Source organism: Anas acuta, chromosome 2, assembly GCF_963932015.1.
Source record: "Anas acuta chromosome 2, bAnaAcu1.1, whole genome shotgun sequence".
NCBI classification, from domain to species: domain Eukaryota; kingdom Metazoa; phylum Chordata; class Aves; order Anseriformes; family Anatidae; genus Anas; species Anas acuta.
The window spans coordinates 108,135,283-108,152,006 of record NC_088980.1 but is presented as its reverse complement, the minus strand read 5'-3'; the positions used below and the strand labels follow the sequence as shown (position 1 = coordinate 108,152,006).

The window sequence follows — 16,724 nt, the reverse complement described above, 5'->3', positions numbered from 1 at the left end:
TCTTAAAAATGTTATCACTGGGGCAAGAAGTGATATCACTGTGCTTAGAGAAATCCATCTCTATTCTTGTGACAAGAAATGCACTGTAAATGGGCATTTTTCCTATCCCTCAGTCCATTCCATTTGTTCCTATTCTTATAACAATTTCAAGCCACTCACCCATATCCTGCACATTAGGGCTGGTTAGGACACGCTATTCATTTATCATACGGGAAATAGGCTGCTTCACCAGCCAGACGTTTTACAGAAAGGTGTTGGTTTTGGTGAGAGGTTTTCTGAAGGTCTGAAAGACAAGAGGGAGACAAAGCCCGTGTCCCAGGACAGCACTGTGTTGGCCGGGAATGAGCTGCACACATGTGCCAAGCCAGAAACTTTGCTTTTCAAAACAGGCACTTTAACACAGTTCCATTTTGTGCAAACAATGGAATAAACAGCTTGTTTTTATCCTAGTACAGAATAAAAAAAAAAACAACAGCAGCAACAATAAATGTCACAACCTGAAGAGCTGCTGCCACAAAACAGACGTGTCATCCTGCGGTCAACTTTTGGAGACATTTAATTTGGAGATGTAACTCAGCATCTAAGACACACACACACACACACACACACACACACACACACAAGATGATGTAGCTGGTTTTCTGCAATCAGCTTCTATTTTTTTACATCCTTTTAGTTAAAGTATCTATTTTAAGGTTTCTTTTAGTGTCTGTCATCATCTCTTTTAGGTACTGCAGAGGAAATTTTGAAGCACAAATACTCAATAATAAAAACAATAATAATAAATATGAATGTCAGGGAGGCAATTGCTCCAATTTTGGCTTTGAAAAACTCTCCCACTGAATCACTAAACAACCCCAGTTTTCTCTAACCTCAGTACTTTTATCTGTAGGGAGATTGATGTTCTTTTGAAGTTATGGGTCATTTTTCAAAACATTGGTTTCCTCCTATTTTCTGTTCATTTTTCTCAAGATGACTACTCTGTGATGATGCTGGTTAGGACATTGGCTCCTCACCTCTGAAGAGCTGGATGAAAGATTTTAGCCTTTCGTATTTGCCCATTTTATTTATTTAATCATAAACCATGGTACAGGAGGAAACAAACAGCAGGAGGAAACGCAGGCCAGAACTGGAGCAGAGACATGGTGTGAGGTAGTAGTAATATAATTGCAAGGGAAACTCTTCTTAGTGTTGCAAACCTATTTAAACCTGCGCTATGTTGTTGTCAGCACTCATGTTAGTGCATTGCATCAGCTGCACCAAGGTGAAATCAGGACTTGGCCCCAGTTCTCCTGCTGGTGATAGCGTTGGCCTCTCGCTCTGGCAACAGCTCTCTCCTCTCCTTTGAAGAGCAATGGGCCAGACAGTAGCCTGGAAGATAGTTATTTGCAAAAAATATGTTGCAAATAGTGGATTTATGAACACAGGCTTTTGTTAACATATTTTTTTGTATTTCAATAAATACACGTTAAAAAAATGGTGATTTGGAATTGTTGCACATTACAGTGAATACAAATACACTTTATAAATGAATAAAATGCTAAAGCTTCTTATGTTCAGATCTGTCACTCAGTCTCAGCGGAAGTTTATCCTCTTCATGAAGGTTTAAATTTTCTACTGAAATAAATATGAATCAGCACCTCATTCTAAGCCACTGAAATGGTGGTTTGCTTTGTTTTCCTTGACGAAAATCAGATGGGATCCAGTTGGCAAGCTTGCAGCGAATGCCTTAGTGGTCGGAATAATCACCTTTAATCATTTCAAGCCTGGAGCCATTCTGACATGAAAAGGGAAAATCCAGGCATTGCTGTCTGCACCTTCATGAGAAAAACTCTGTCTCTGGGCGCACAGCCCAGCAAAGGCCATGGCCTAGGAAAGAGGGAATGATAAAATAAGTTCAGCCCAGCCTGGAAATGCCTCTTGTCCTTGTGGGGACCCTTGCAAAGCTCAGGGGGATGGTTCTGCTGCCCTTCAGACACGCGTTAACCTAGCTGCGGAGGTGCAGGGGAAGCAGGAGGATAGATGATAGTTAATGCCTCCCACCATGCTGTGTGATGGGCTGTGCAAATAAGCAGAGCAGAACTATTCAAGGGCTTCAGAAGGCAAGTTCTGCGAAGCTGGCTGGCAGGAAGGAGCGAGTGCGCTGTTTGTGATGGCTCGCTCCCAGGAAGAGGGCTCTCAATCTCTTTCCCAATGGGGATCTTTTACACAAAGTCATAGCAAACATCAGGCCGGGCATCAGCCAGTTCCGAGGTCTCGCCGTCCTCACATTTCAGAAATAGCGTGCATAGGCCATTTTGTTATTTACACTGAAAATCACAGCTTCCTTCCAAAGTCTGGGGAGGCTAAATGAGATTTGTTAACGCCTCTGGATTTCCTGCTGGGCCGAGGTCCATGGTCTGTATGCGGGTGTTGATAGTGTCGCTGTATGACAAGGAGACAGCATACAGAAATCGAAATGGTTGTTCAGCATGAATGTGATTTGTGACCACAGACTCCGCAGTACGTATGAACCATCTCTGGTCTTGTCAAAAGAAGATGCGGGGGAAAACTTATCTTGGAAATAAAATGTTAGCAGAGCTTTTCAAGTGCAGTTGCCACCCTTTTGCCCATTTTCTTCCCCAGTTATTGTAAGAGTTGAGAAATACATGCACTTTCTTCCACCCCCCCACCCCCCCCGCTCTGTCTTTCAGCTCCCTATACTCCTCAAACTCTGCCAGGCTTAAGTCACTGTGCTGGAAGTGCTTTTCAAGCTGACTGGTTCTCAAAAATATCTAGCTAGGGGAAAAAAAAAAATCTGGACTGGGACCAGAAAACAGCAAAGGGAAATGGGGGTATAAGGCATGTTTTATAGACCATTTGTTCTCAACTTTTTCTGTCCCCCACGGCATCATGCAAGCAGTTCTTGATTACCCATACTAACAGAGATGTAGGATGTCCCATGTGAAGCAAAAATGTAGCTAATGCAAACCATATGGCTGTTAAGCTTTCAGAACATTCATTAAAAATAAATAATAAAATAAAACGGGGAAAGGAAATAAAGCCAATAAAACTGGAGCATGATGGTCCCTAAGCTGACTCTGACTTGAGCTTTTAAGCCCACAGTAACCTGTGCCACCTGCTTCTGGATCAGGAGGAGCTGTAGGAGCCTTTCTCTAAGAGTGAGTTTATCTGCACCTCAGCCAGCCTGCCCTAAACCAGCCCAAAGGCAGGACCTCCTTTCTTCCTGCTGTTGAGGAGGAGCAGTGATCACAGGCCCCTGAAAGCTGTCCCTTTCAGACTGCGTTCAGCAAAGAGCCCTTATTGTCCTCCTCTAGCTGGTGGATAAACCAGACACCTGGCACGGAGTCATTCTAGTCTTCTTATTGACAAAGCTAAGAACCTCACAGAGGGCGCTCAGCTTTGTAATTCCTTACCCAGCAGAGTACAGAGCAAGATCCAAACCCCAGGCTTATCTGTTCCCACACACGTCAATGTGGTGATCAGCTCCCGTTCTTTAATGGGAGTGCAAAACACAGCCCTCACCCTCCAACAATAGTATTTCAGGCCTGCCACTTGAATAACTGGGCTTGAAAATTGTTAATCCTGCCTTGTGGGTTCTCTATGGGCTGTCAGAAGAAAACAGCTCAGACACGACACACTGCAGGTTAAGTTGCTCAGCGGTCAACGCTGCGTGACGGTGCGTGCGATTGCAGGTGAGCACCATTGAGAGCCTGGTTGTGAAACACACCAGCTGCTCAGTACCCTGGCTGAGAAATGAAGAGCCCATACCACAACAGAGTCCAAATATTGCAATATGATGAAGTGAAGAGGACTGCCTGTTCGCAGGTGCCATCAGGCTTTATGGTGATTTTCTCCCCTAGAAGATAAAACCGAAGAAGTTGCTTGACTAATGTGTGCAAGAGTACCAAATGTGCCTGCAAGTTTACTGTGTTTATCCTGTCCTGGTATGCTCCAGTTCTCCCTGGAAGGAAACAAGAAATCCTTCCTCTTGAAAATGCTTCTATTAAAAGCTGCTGTCTTTTGGTAGTCTGACGAAAATACCAGGAGGCTTTGCTGTTTGGGAACACCAGGTGTTAGTCCATGCAAAGCCTCTGTAGTGTGTTGTGAAATAGATGCCTGGATTTGAGGAGATGGTGAAAAAAAATCAGGGGAGACTTCAATATAAAACTGTTGGGAGAGAAAACAGCAATTGGGATTCTTGCCATGATGGGACTGAAACCATCGGATTCCCCATGTGCTGTGGGACATCATTTGTCCTGAAGACAGGAGCCTGCTGATTCCCACCATACTGCAGTGAAATGATGGGAAGGATATTGCAACCTCTCCTTACCTGCCACAGCTGTCAGAGCGTACCTTTTGGTGAGTCTAGGACCGGTCTGACATTAAATAATGGAATACTAAGGGGAAAAGAGCTCCATAAATGTCTGGGAGATATAAAACCCCAAGAAATAATCTGTGCAGGTTTAGAGAGAACAAATTGTACCACCCAAGCTAGATTGTTTTTTGATAGAATTACTAAATTAATGGATGGTTGGAATGAAATCGATTAAACAGTTCTGAGCTCTCAGTAAGGTATTTGATATAGTGTGTCACAAAATCGTGTGTGAAAAATGAATATCCATCTGGGCTGCAAAGAAAGTGTCATGGGAGCTGAGGATTGAATCAAGGACTTAAGGAGAGGGAAAGAAAGTTCAAAAATAAATGACAATGACAAACCAGAAGGAGGAATTTACTCTGAGCTCTCCAAAATCCAGTGCTCGTTTCACTCCTTTTTCATGCCCTATTAGGGAGCTGCTAATGGGAGGTGGAGGAGACCATAATTATGAGATTCAGCTGAGTTAGAAACATGAGCAGGACTTGGTAGGAAGATGAGTTGCCCTTCAGCCTCAGCTTTAGTCAGTGACAGCTCCTCCCGAAAACCAAAGCAAACATAGGGAGCAGGGGAAGGAAGAGCACCCGACTGAAGCGTTCAGTGGTGTGCCTGGAAGGAGCGGTGTGGCTGGCCTTGTGCAGAGGATGAGAGGAGAGCTCCTGACTGGCTGACCACCCATTCGACCCATCTTATCCTCTAACTGGGCTCCCTCTGGGCAGTGGGTTTTGGTTTTCTTTCAATGCTTTCTTTGTCTGGCAGTGGTGCTCTGCCTGTAAGGCTGACGAGCCAGCAGAGACCTGCAGAGATGGGAACTGAAGAGAAGGAAAATGCAACGCAACTCTCGCAGCACCCAAAGAGGGCATGTTAGGGAGTGTGCAGGAATGTTTCATACCATGTCACAGGAAGGTCCTGCCTGCAGAGTGCTGATGAAGCCCGACTTCAAATGCAGCTTTTACTGTACTCATTTTTTGCTCTTATTTCTCTGTCTCTTCAATAATGAACAGCATCCTCTTCACAGCTGCTTCTCAGATAAGCTGCATCTTTTAGAAAGGGCACTTCTTGCAAATCAGCACGCAGGTGTCCCACATCCTCAGCTAGCCCAGGCAGGGTGGCTGTGCCCGACCTGCTCCTGGCCAGGGGAAGCCACCATGCCATGAGTGGTCGCTTTGCTTTGCTCTTTCCTGCAGTCACTGCTGCTGAATTCAAGATACCTCGTGGCTGTGCACATGCCCTCTGCACTACCTGCTTCTCCCAAGCAATTACTAAATAGGGTAGGTATTTTTTTCTTTCTTTGGGTCCTACAGCTGGAGAAAAGAGGTGAAATAACCAAACTGAAGGACCAGATTGGGTCTGTAGCATGGCCCTGAGCCCTTGATGCCTCACACAGGCTGTCAATGCCAGTGTCTTCTAGCTTCTTATGAGCACTTATTTCCCTCCCCCCTCCCAATATTAACACTTAATCTGGAGTGTGGTTGGCTACAGCCACTTGTAGACCTAGAAAGTGCCTTTTATTTCCTCGTAAGTGGTGTAGCAATTTCTATTCTGAAGGTCCTGGACCTCTCGTGACTCATTTTTTCAGGTGTTTTTAGATTTTTGAGCAAGTATAGAAGCAACCAGGAGTGACGGTAAAACCTCGCTGCACGGAGAGACTAATTTTCTTCTGTTACAGAGATTAATGTTATTCTCTATGAATACAAAAGAAATCTCTTGGCTGATGAACTTTGCTGTGACACCGGGAGGGAATGGCTCCAGACGGCTATTTTCTGTCTTTCCCCAGAATCGCTTCACTCAGCAGCTATTTGTAGGATACTGAATAAGCCAAGGAGCCGTGCCAGTTCCTGCTGAGAATCAGCCATCAGCTCTTGTGCTGGGGGAAAATGCTGTAGGAGCTGAGCCCTTCCAGGGGAAAGCTGGCTAGCTGAAGACCTGCCAGCTGCTGCCAAAGCCAACAAGGCGAGCAGCCCTCGTGGGCGGCCGCGAGCCTGTGGGGTCGGCGGTGAGCTCTGCTGGTGGCACAGCACGCTGGGTGCAAACACAGGGGTTCAGCAGGAGCCAGGGGTCTGTCCTGATTAACACCTTTAACACATTAAGCACGTTTCCATCTAGTTTACCTTGCCCGGTTTGCAAATAAGCCAGCAATGTCGCACCTGCTAAGCAGCTAGAATTATGCATCATCATAAATTAAACTTTTTAATTTGCCAACATTTCTGGCTTATGCCATTTATCATTCAAAGCCATCCTTCAGAGAGGCAGAAGGGTTTTCTGTGCTGTCGTGTACGAGAGGGGAATCTTCTCCCTTTGCCCTGCTGCACAGGACAAGGGTGTGGGTGCTGGCGGGTCGAGTGCTGGCATCAGGAGCTGCTCATCAGATGGAGGGCTCGTCGGTAAAGTCATTAAGCCCAGGACACAACGCTGTGCTTTGCACCACAAACCCACTGCAGCTGCTTCAGGCTGAGCAAATGTTGATGTCCTCTCTTTGGGTCACCGCAACACCAAATGAAGCCCACAGCAGCCTTCAGGCAGGGGGGACGCACTGAGGAGCGAGCTGCCTCGCTGCTCTCAGATGCTCGGAGAAGTCCTTACAAACAGGAGCACGATGCTCACATCAGTGATGCTGTTCCAGCTGAGCAGGCTGGCATCAGCTACAAACGCTCTGCAATACAGTGAGGTAAAGTGTCCTTATGAAGCTGGGTGGTTTTGACCTCCCTCTTGCCTCGACTCAAGGCTCAAAGCTACTTAACCCGGGAGATGGGGAATCAGAGAAGTGGCTATTTCTGTAAATGCATTTCACTGATGAAGGCCAGGCTTTGAAGATTGATATCTCTCTAAAACTCTTTAATACCGTGAATATCTGTCGGAAAAAATATTGACGACTCCGGGTTTTATGTACAAGAGCAAGGCTGTGTTGGTGCTTCCCAGAAACGAAGTCAGAAATGTGAGCTTGTCTCAGGTCTGGTAATTCTGGACCACAAGGGGGTGCTTGTAACGCTTTTTCCCGTGAAAAAAATATGAAGTTTTTTTTTCCCTCACTGCCTTTCCTTTAAAATCAAACTCTGAACACTGCTCATGGTTTCAAGAATGGTGGAGGTGGTGGTGGGGTTCTCCTTCCAAACAAGAAATAAAACTTGGTTGTGGACTAGAATAGATGGGGTAGTGGTGTGTGCAGCGGAAACTATAGTTGTATATAGAAAAAAAAATAATATATAATGATATATTTTCCATATATAGAAAAAACAATTTCCCATGAAATAAATATTAGAAGTCAAAACATTTTTTTAAAAAAATCTATGAAGAATTGTCTGGGCAGCAAGTAATATAAATGAGTTAAACTAGTCATATGCAGTTGCCCTTTTCTGTAAGCAAAAAATCCATGTCAAAACAGATGTAGATATATGTGGATGTGCTTAGGGTAAGTGAGCTGCATTTAAAGAACCCCAAAATGGCAGCACTACACAGTCTGATGCCAGCAAGAGGATGAGGGCAATTTATGGTACCTTGCAGAGAGAGAGTTTAATTTGGATGCTACCCCTTCTTTCCACAAAGCATCTGCATAGCTGCTGGCAAAATACGTCGGGAAGGAGCCAAGAAGAACAGCAGTGAGTGGCATGAACCCCACAAAGGGAAAATAAAGTCCACACGCTGTGTGCAGCACAGCCTTTCCTGCCCACTCTCTGCTTTATGAGGAGCCACCAGCACCGCTGGGGGCAGTGGCAGAAGATGGTTTTCCATGTCTTGGCCTTGCTTCTGTGATCTTGCTCCCAGGAATCATCAGGCGCCCTCAGGGGACCTGCAGCTCCCCACGGTCCCCTTGCTGCTCACTGTTGTGACAGGAGATGTGCCAGTGCCGTGGGTCTGTGCCTCGTCGGCTGCACCTTGGGCCTGCAGGGCCTGCCCTGCAAGCCTCAGCCAGATCTGTCTGCAAGAGCATCCTGAATAGGCTATGTCCTATTAGTCTGAGCACTAACTTCAGCAAGTTGGGAGGTATTTGCAGTGACTTGTCTTTGCTTTTTTTTCTGGCTAGCTTTCTCCAAGTGGGACCCTGGGCCAGGGAGAGAGCAAAGGGGGTGTGAAGATTCAGAGCTCTTCACCACACCCTGCAGTACATCGCATCCATGCTCTCGAGGCACCAGACTGCACTTCTGGTCTCAGGCAATCAGGACAGCCCAGGTTTTGCCTTGTTGCAATCTATTCTGAGGGAAGGCAATCTCTTAATTGAATTAAATATGCACATTGCCCATTTGTTTTTCAAAAAAAAAAATGGATCTTCTGTACTATATCCCTGCTGTTAGAGATATAAAAACTCTTTGTTTAAAGTAACACTGCATCATTGCTCTTTACTTCTCCTAAATTAAAGAAAGCCGTAGTGTGTGGACCAAGATTGAAGAAGGTACGCACCTCTCATAAGTGTCTTAGTCATATTTATTACTGGACATGAGAAGGTGAAGGCCTAGGAATGTATTTGTGCCTTGGATATGCTTGGGTATGCCACCAAGCCCTTGCACTTGTTCTCAGAAGCTCTAGCAATGTCTGTTTTGTCCACTTGCTCCTGTCAACATCCTTTGTTGTCACCACCCCAGAGCAGCAGCACAAGGTAAAAGCACAATACAGTCACCTGCAGCGGGGTCCTTGGATGGCAGATTTTGGGGAGAGAAATCTTGATTTCAGCTCTGGGCCAAGCTGTGTCCCTGTGGGCCTGTTGGGGCAGGTTCTGACAGCCAGGACCCATCCCACCACCCCAGCTGGAACCCAGTGGTTGGCCAAGGGGCTTCCCCGACGGTCCTGTGTGGCACCCCAGGAGGTGGCATGGGGTGGGTGGTGGTGGGTCAATGATGTGGATGCGCCCATGGGTTGCAGAGCATGGTGTGCTTCGGCTTACCTCTGGATCCAGAGGAGCAATGCAAGTAATTCCAGGTCCGGTGGTGGAACAAGCCCGTGCCAATAGGTTGGTCCCGTTAAAAGTCTTCCAGAATCCGACTGAAATACCTCATCACCATGCAAAATGTATTTAGAGCTTTGCACCTGTGAGTTGTAATAAAAAAATATGCTAACATATACAGCAATAAGGAGTGATTTGTGATGTTAATGACTTTCCCATCTATACATTTACTGACAAAATATATTGCATAATTTATGAAATTGCTTTAGCACTCACAGCACAAATGATGCCTCCTGATTGGCTAAATTCAGTGCCATATGTTGTATATAAAATGTATTTATACTCAACCAAGATATAAATTGTAAGGAAGCCTTGAGTACAATGATAAAATTATAAACACATTTTCCGCCTGTTGAACACAGAATTTATATCTGTAATCTTATCTTGGTTGTGTTACAACAGTCAACTTGGCTTCTATATTCGCCCCTAAAGGCTTTCTTCAAATATTCCCTCACTAGAAGTATTTTTTGAAGCTCTACAACCAGACAATTAAATGAGTACAAAGAGCACAATAATTACTTAACACAGCCAGTATCATGTCATGTGTGCTAATGTCTTTCTTCCTTTTAGTTTATTTGATCTAGCGATATGCTACGCTGATAGACTGGCTTCCAATTCTATATTCAACTCAGTTGCTGGCAGTTTTAAGAGAGCATTTTTGTTAGAGAAAAAATACATAAGTGTGCCAAAGTTTGAAAACTGGGAAGAGTTAAAGTTATTCAGGGATTTTCCATTCCCATCAGCTGAGCACAGCATTTCAAAATTGAACTCTATATAATTACATCTATATCTATATCTATATCTATATCTATATCTATATCTATATCTATATCTATATCTATATCTATATCTATATCTATATCTATATCTATACTATATAGTCACTTAATTATTCCATTTCCAAATTGTTTAAATCATATCATCATACAGAGAAATGCTTTAGATCTATCCACTGGGCCTTGATTCATACTTTCTGAGAGAAGTTAGGTGTAAAGTACAGGCTCAGGGTAGGCAGATCCTTTCAGGCTCCTTGGGCAGAGCCTCGGCACGTGTGTTTCATTTGAAATACAGCTTTCTGACAGTCCTGGTACACATTAGCCAGGTTGGCCGTCTTTCCTTTTTTTTTTTTTTTTTTTTTTTCCCCTTCTTTTTCCAGAGAGAAACGAAGATCCATTTAATGGCTGCCAACTTCATTATCTGATTGATGGCCTTGCTGGCCTGGCTGAGCACTGCTCTGAAGGTTAGGTTTCCTGAAAGCAGAAGCAACCCCTTCCCATGACCACTCTGACACGAGCAGAACAAGCAATTTATCTGCCTGGCTGCTGAATGTATTAATATTTGAAGTTAATTTGTCTGCCTGAATAATCTGGTGCCAAATCATGTAGCCATTTATCAGTTGTAATGGGAAGATGCTGCTCTTGTCTAGAGGTAACCAGCATAACCTCAGCACATTGACACAGCTGATTGTGGAAAATTACATCGCAATATTGTTCTGACTGCTTGGTTACAAAAGGTATTTAGTAGCTTTATGTGCAAGGTTGGACTAAATTATATCCGGGTAGGTGAGATGAAGTGAAGCAAATAAAAATACAGTTGTTGTTCCAGTACCACTTGGGGGAGAGCGTCTAATTCTTCACAAGCATTTTAACTAAACATAAACCTCACGCAGCAAGCATGAATGTTGAAAGAGTATTCACAGAGGAGATTTTGGGAGGGGAGGGAATGCTGTGTCTGAGGGCAGGGAAGGTAAATGCCCCCGGAGCCAGCCAAACCTCGTCCATCTCCAGCAGCCGACACGCTGCCCTGCTGACAAGTGCGGTGGGACAGCGGGAGGAAGAGCGGTGCTGTCAGTGTGAACGAGGGCCCTAGCTGGAGAAGAAACATTTGGCAAAGCTGTCTGCTGAAACAGACGCGAGATGACCACAAACTGGTCCTTGAAGCGCACTCAGAGATTCAGGATGTGGGTCAGAGCAATTTGGCAAGAGAGGACGTTGGCAAGGGCGAGGGGGGAAGGAATACAAACAGAAAGGGGGGGAAGCACAGTGCGACCAGCAAGCTCTGTCATCTGGTAGGAAGGCAGCGCAGTGTAACATACCAGAAGCTTTTATGCGAATCAATTACAACAGCGCTCCCTTACGGCCCTTTTGGCTGTCAGACCGAGGTGTAGCTCCATGCGAGGCAGCCTGGAGAAGGCAGAAGGCAAATTGGTCATTCATTTATTGTTACTGAAAGAGGTAGGGATTTGGGCATGTGCTATCCTCCTGCCAGATCACAACACAGGTTGTTACAGGAGCGTTAGCAGTACCAGGATGGGAAGAGTAGCTTGTCTGGGGAATGGCTTGTACTTCGCTCATCTTTCACCAGGAGAAGGCCAGTGTATACACAAATTGAAAATAACGAAGCAAAAGAGTTGCAATCCTTTGGCAGCTGTTTTTAGCGGTGCTGTCCCTGAGGATTTGCTCAAGAACTGATTGTTTTCAGATGGAGACTGTAGCCATTCCCAAACACCAGGCTGCAAGCCACCGATGTAGCTGCATCTGTGCCATTCCCCTCCCCTTCCCTCAGTATCGCCGGGCCGTACGAAGTAACGTCCAAGCTACACCGCGGTTTATGTAGCGCGTAATGCCGATGAAATTCCTGTACATGGCCAACAAAGGTCATTCTCCTTCTGCCTGGCTCTGAGAGAGTTTCACAGGCCTTCGCACCGAGCTGCACGGAATAAAGAGCACGAAGACCCGCGGATAATGAAGCCTTCAAGGACCAGCAGCAAATTTCATCCTGCTTCGCATGTGGCAAGGCAGTAACTATATTTCACTCCCAAGACTTCTCATCCCCAGAAGGCTTTATGTTATAGGCTGATTGTTACATGCCATATAAATCAGAATTTCAAGGGGGCACAACAGCAGGCTGGTTCTCTGTGAGTTCAAGTGAACCTCTGAAAGTTGCAAGTACAGAGAGTAACTCGAGGTTGGATACGTCCCAGTGTCCCTTCGGAGGCTGTAATTACTAGCCCCATGAGTAATGCGAGGATTAAATACGTGATCCGGCATGGCGCTCTGTCTTCTGAGTTATCTGAAGTTAATAGTTTCTGGGGAAGCAGCTCTTCAGGGTCAAATGCCACCTCCTTGTACAACATCTACACTCACGCAGGTCTGGGAGACCACAGGCAGGGCTCTTGTGCATCTGTACCATTCATTCATGGCAGAGCAAAAATACAAGCAGAGCTTTTGTTGTAGTAACTGCTGGTTATAGATAACACTTGAAAGCTGCTGAATGCTGTGTGGATAGAGAGGAGGCCAAGTATCATCCCCAAATTTTCTGCCACACACACTTCAATTCTTTCTCATTTTAAGTGAATGGGTCAGCCTGCCTCCAGGCCTGGTTATAAATGAATGCCTTGCTGATGCTCTCAGTCTAGACTCTTGACTTTGGTGTTTATTTAGGTTTATTTTAATGACATGCTTAAATCATGTGCTTAATTTTATGCGTGTAAGCAATCCTATTCATTTTAAGGCAAGTAAAGCCATGTTTAGAACTGTTGAGGCATATTGTCGACCGATGGCTGTGGAGTTTGGTCCTACAAACACTCCTGTGCCACCCGTGGTGGGGTGACCCTGTCCAGCAGCTGAGCCTCATCACACAGCAGTGTGCCAAATCTTGGTGTGTTACTGACACTGTTTTGGTCACAAATCCAAAACACAGCAGCATACACCCAGCTATGAAGAAAATTAACTTGATACCAGCCAGACCAGGAACGCCATCAGGACATGACATGTACAAGGATGGATGAGCTCAAATGCAAAATGTATGTGACTATCAGATTGATTTTTGTGCACAAGTGGGATTAGACAAGGGGATATTAATGTAAGCGTTTGTACGACCGGGAGTTTTGATTGCATGTACTCTGGCCTGGAAGTAGTATTAACGCGGCCTCTGAGCATAACTTCAGCAAAAAGAAAAATCACCCCAAACAAACAACAATACCAACAACAACAAAAACAATTACTGGAAATATCAGGACTGTAGAGATACAATTAAAAGCCTTCTAGCTGCTACTGAAAATACAGCAACAGGAGATTTTCAGGAGTAAAACTGTTACTGCTTGGAAAGCCTGTCAGTGAACATGAGATATTCATCTCCCCTGACACCCTCCCTTAGACAAGCTACAGCAAGCAGCTCTCACTCTTCATTGTCAAAGCATACCTCTTCTGTGCTTTTGTGCATCGAGTACTATCAACAATCCTAAAAAAAAATCACGGCAGGCTCTGCATAGACTCCAACCTCTTCCAGCCTCACATCTCCTTTCTGCCTGTCTAAATGCCTGTTACCCAGAGAGAGCATCACATCCCGTGGTGACAAGACTGGGAGGGATGAGGGCTGGAGGTCTGGCTCATGGTGGAGGTATTAGATGATCCTGGGGTGAGAGGTGGGACCATGGCACCAGAGAGCAACGCCATCTTCCAGAAGAGCCATTGTAGTGCCACTCTTTGCTGCAAGATACAGACTTGAAAGCAGTGCAGGGCATTGCAGCACCTCTCCTGCTCTGCCCGGCCAGGCTGGGCCAGGGAGATGCAACAGCCTTGTCCTGAGGGCGGGTGAGGAGCTGGAGAGGTGCCCTGGAGGTAAGGACATGAAAGGTGAGCAGTGGTCTGCTGGCAGTTTGTGGCTAAGTCCCCCACAAACAGCGTGGGGGTGACCCAGGCAGTACAAATTCACACATGAGCATGGGATTTCATCATATAACCCTAAACCAGACAAAGTCTAGGCTATGAAAAATGAACAAGCAAACGGCAGAAAATGAGCTCCAACAGAAACTGTGTTATTTTTCACATGGTCTGTCAGGTTTTAAATTCTTGTCACTGTTGCTCATCCTTCACGTGGGAGGGGGGAAACACAAAACAACCACAACCACCCAACTGTACCTTATAATTCAATGGCAGCAGCTGGCACTGGTGTGTTTTAGAGTGGCTAACACCAAGGGGCTTCAGGTTGCTACCAGTATGGCCTCTCCAGGCCCCACGAAAGGATGCTGCCAGGAACAGCTTCTTTTATAAGTCTCCATTTATCTTCACTGCTACACATCAAAGAGGAAAAATCTGTTTGTCACTTGCTATGCGTTATCAAAGGGACAGTGCTGGCTCAGGATGGACACATACAGTAAACTGTTAGACCTGGGGGGGCGTCCACAGGCAGTGAGAGAAGAAATGATCACTTCGGATATCCCAACCAGCTGAAGGAGAAATCCAGTGTATTTCAGTATGAACTGTGTTTTCCTTTCTTTAAGTCTTACTATACGTAGTTCTTAAGCTTCGTGTTAGTGCTCCGTGAAGCTACCCGGCCAGTGATAGACTCCTTTTGCTGATAAAGAAGCCCAGGAAGGATTGCTGGGAGCATTGCTGTTAAAAAGATAGAGGATGTGATAACCTCTCTCACCATCATCAGCATTGCTGCTCCTTTGGAAGAGCTTAGCAAAAATCATCCACCTCAAGTCCTGGGGAGATGATGAATTGGGCAATACATATGGCTAACCATTTAAAGAGACTCTTTATTCATTTATGTATCACTTTTATACTGGGGATTGAAGAAAACATCCTTCCTCCATTCCTCCCAAATGAGGACTGATGTCTCTGTAAGTCCTGCAGCTGCACTGGGCTTGTGATCTTACAAAGATCTCCTAAAAAGAGAAGCTGGTTTATGAACACCTAAAATGGCTGTCACTGCAGCTTTCTTTCTGTTGCCTCCTTTGCAATAGCACCCTCCAGGTAACCTTCATAAGCTTCACACTGCTTTTTGAATACCTCCACGTTTGTCTCTTCTTTCTGCTCCTTTCTGATTCTTTTTCTCTGTCCCCAGCTCCTGAAGTCCTCATTTTTTTTTCTTTTCTTCTTGCTAAAATATTTCATCTAAGCCTGGATTTTTTTTTACCATTTGTATTGATTGATAGCTGTAGTATGAGTGAGGACACAAAGCAGCTTACTGTGTTTTCTTGAGCTGGCTCCAATTTTAAGGCATTGCAGTTCACAGAATGCCTTTTGGGACATTACAGACTCTGTAACATGGGTTTGACTATGTCTATGTCAGAAGAAGAACAACAAAAAATTAGTCATATCCACAGTAATGAAATAAGCAACAGTGCAGAACTCTCTCCTCCTCGTCTCCTTTCACCCCTCATCCCCCAAGACCTACCTGTGCAAAGCGTGTCTTGAGGAGTCCTGGGTCTTAAATAATGTCTGGTATTCTCTGTCCTTGGGAGAGATTGCCGTAATTCTTGCTGCATTTCAATAAATCATCATCACATCTGGGATCATATTGTCTATGTTACCTTCTATCCCAGCACTTCTTCAGTGTGCTAAACTGTCTTGACACGTCTTGAAACCATCAGGAAATACTGGGCATTTCAATGAATATATGGTGGAAATCAGATTTTTCACATCCTGCAATTATTATGAAGAAACATGCTCGGCTAGCTGACCTGGTCAGTCAAGATGGTTGTGAAGAATATATTACAGGCTTGGTTTGTTTACCTAACACTGAAGTTTCCACACGAATCACACCGTATTCTGCAACAGGCTGAAGAGCTACAGGGCTTACCCAAGTACCATAATTCTTCTCAGGGCTGGGGTTGTTTTTCCCAAGGTCCTCAATACCTCTGTGCAATTCATAGCAGTGGCCTGTAGCTGTCAGCTACATTTTAAAAGCAATTTTCTTTTAACAGATAGGCTTTCCAGCTGCAGAGGAAGCCAATCCTCATGCCTTCAGATCTGAATTTTGCAGTGGTTTTGAACTGGCACTTGACAAGCTGTGAGTCATTCTATCCAGGCTGGATCCCTTAGATTTACAGGCTCTCAAAACATTTTGACTTTGATACATTTATATAGATGCTGCCCCCATCCCAGATGGCATCTTAAAATGATCTTTTTAAGAGCTGAAATTACTGCGCAGTCCGCAACTTCCTTGCATTGGGTTTCCATACAGCTCTGGAAAGTTTCAGTATCGAGCACTTGTTCTGTCTGCAGTGCCTCCTTGATGCTGCTGGGTGAGAAAGATCTGCAATCCAAAGGACAGTGCTGGTTCAGTCCCCTTTCTTGCTGCTCCATTGCTGCACTTCCCACATTGTGTCCATGAACACAAAGCACTGACATACTGTGACCAGGCTGAGTACTGCAAGCCCAACATCTCTTCTTCACTGAAGAGGACATCTTTCAGGTTCTCCATTTGTGCATGTGTAGCTTTAAACATACAATTCTCCTCTTCTTTTTATATATTGGCATGGCACATCTTGCCATTGGCTGGATCAACTCTAGATCACACAATAAGCATGCTGTGGAGGTAGATCAGTATTTAGAGGAATTAATCTGAAAAGAGGTTTACTGGGAGGCACTCAGATGGCAAGTGTTATTAAATTATACGAGA

The 16,724-nt window shown here is 45.0% G+C and overlaps 1 long non-coding RNA gene across 1 annotated transcript; it reads left to right on the top strand.

Annotated features, from left to right (window-relative positions):
* The first annotated feature begins 5,538 nt into the window (after positions 1-5,538).
* LOC137851795 (uncharacterized) lies at positions 5,539-8,287 on the top strand. Its single transcript, XR_011093481.1, has 2 exons — positions 5,539-5,646; positions 6,153-8,287. It is a non-coding gene; the product is annotated as an uncharacterized lncRNA (long non-coding RNA).
* Positions 8,288-16,724: the final 8,437 nt, after the last annotated feature.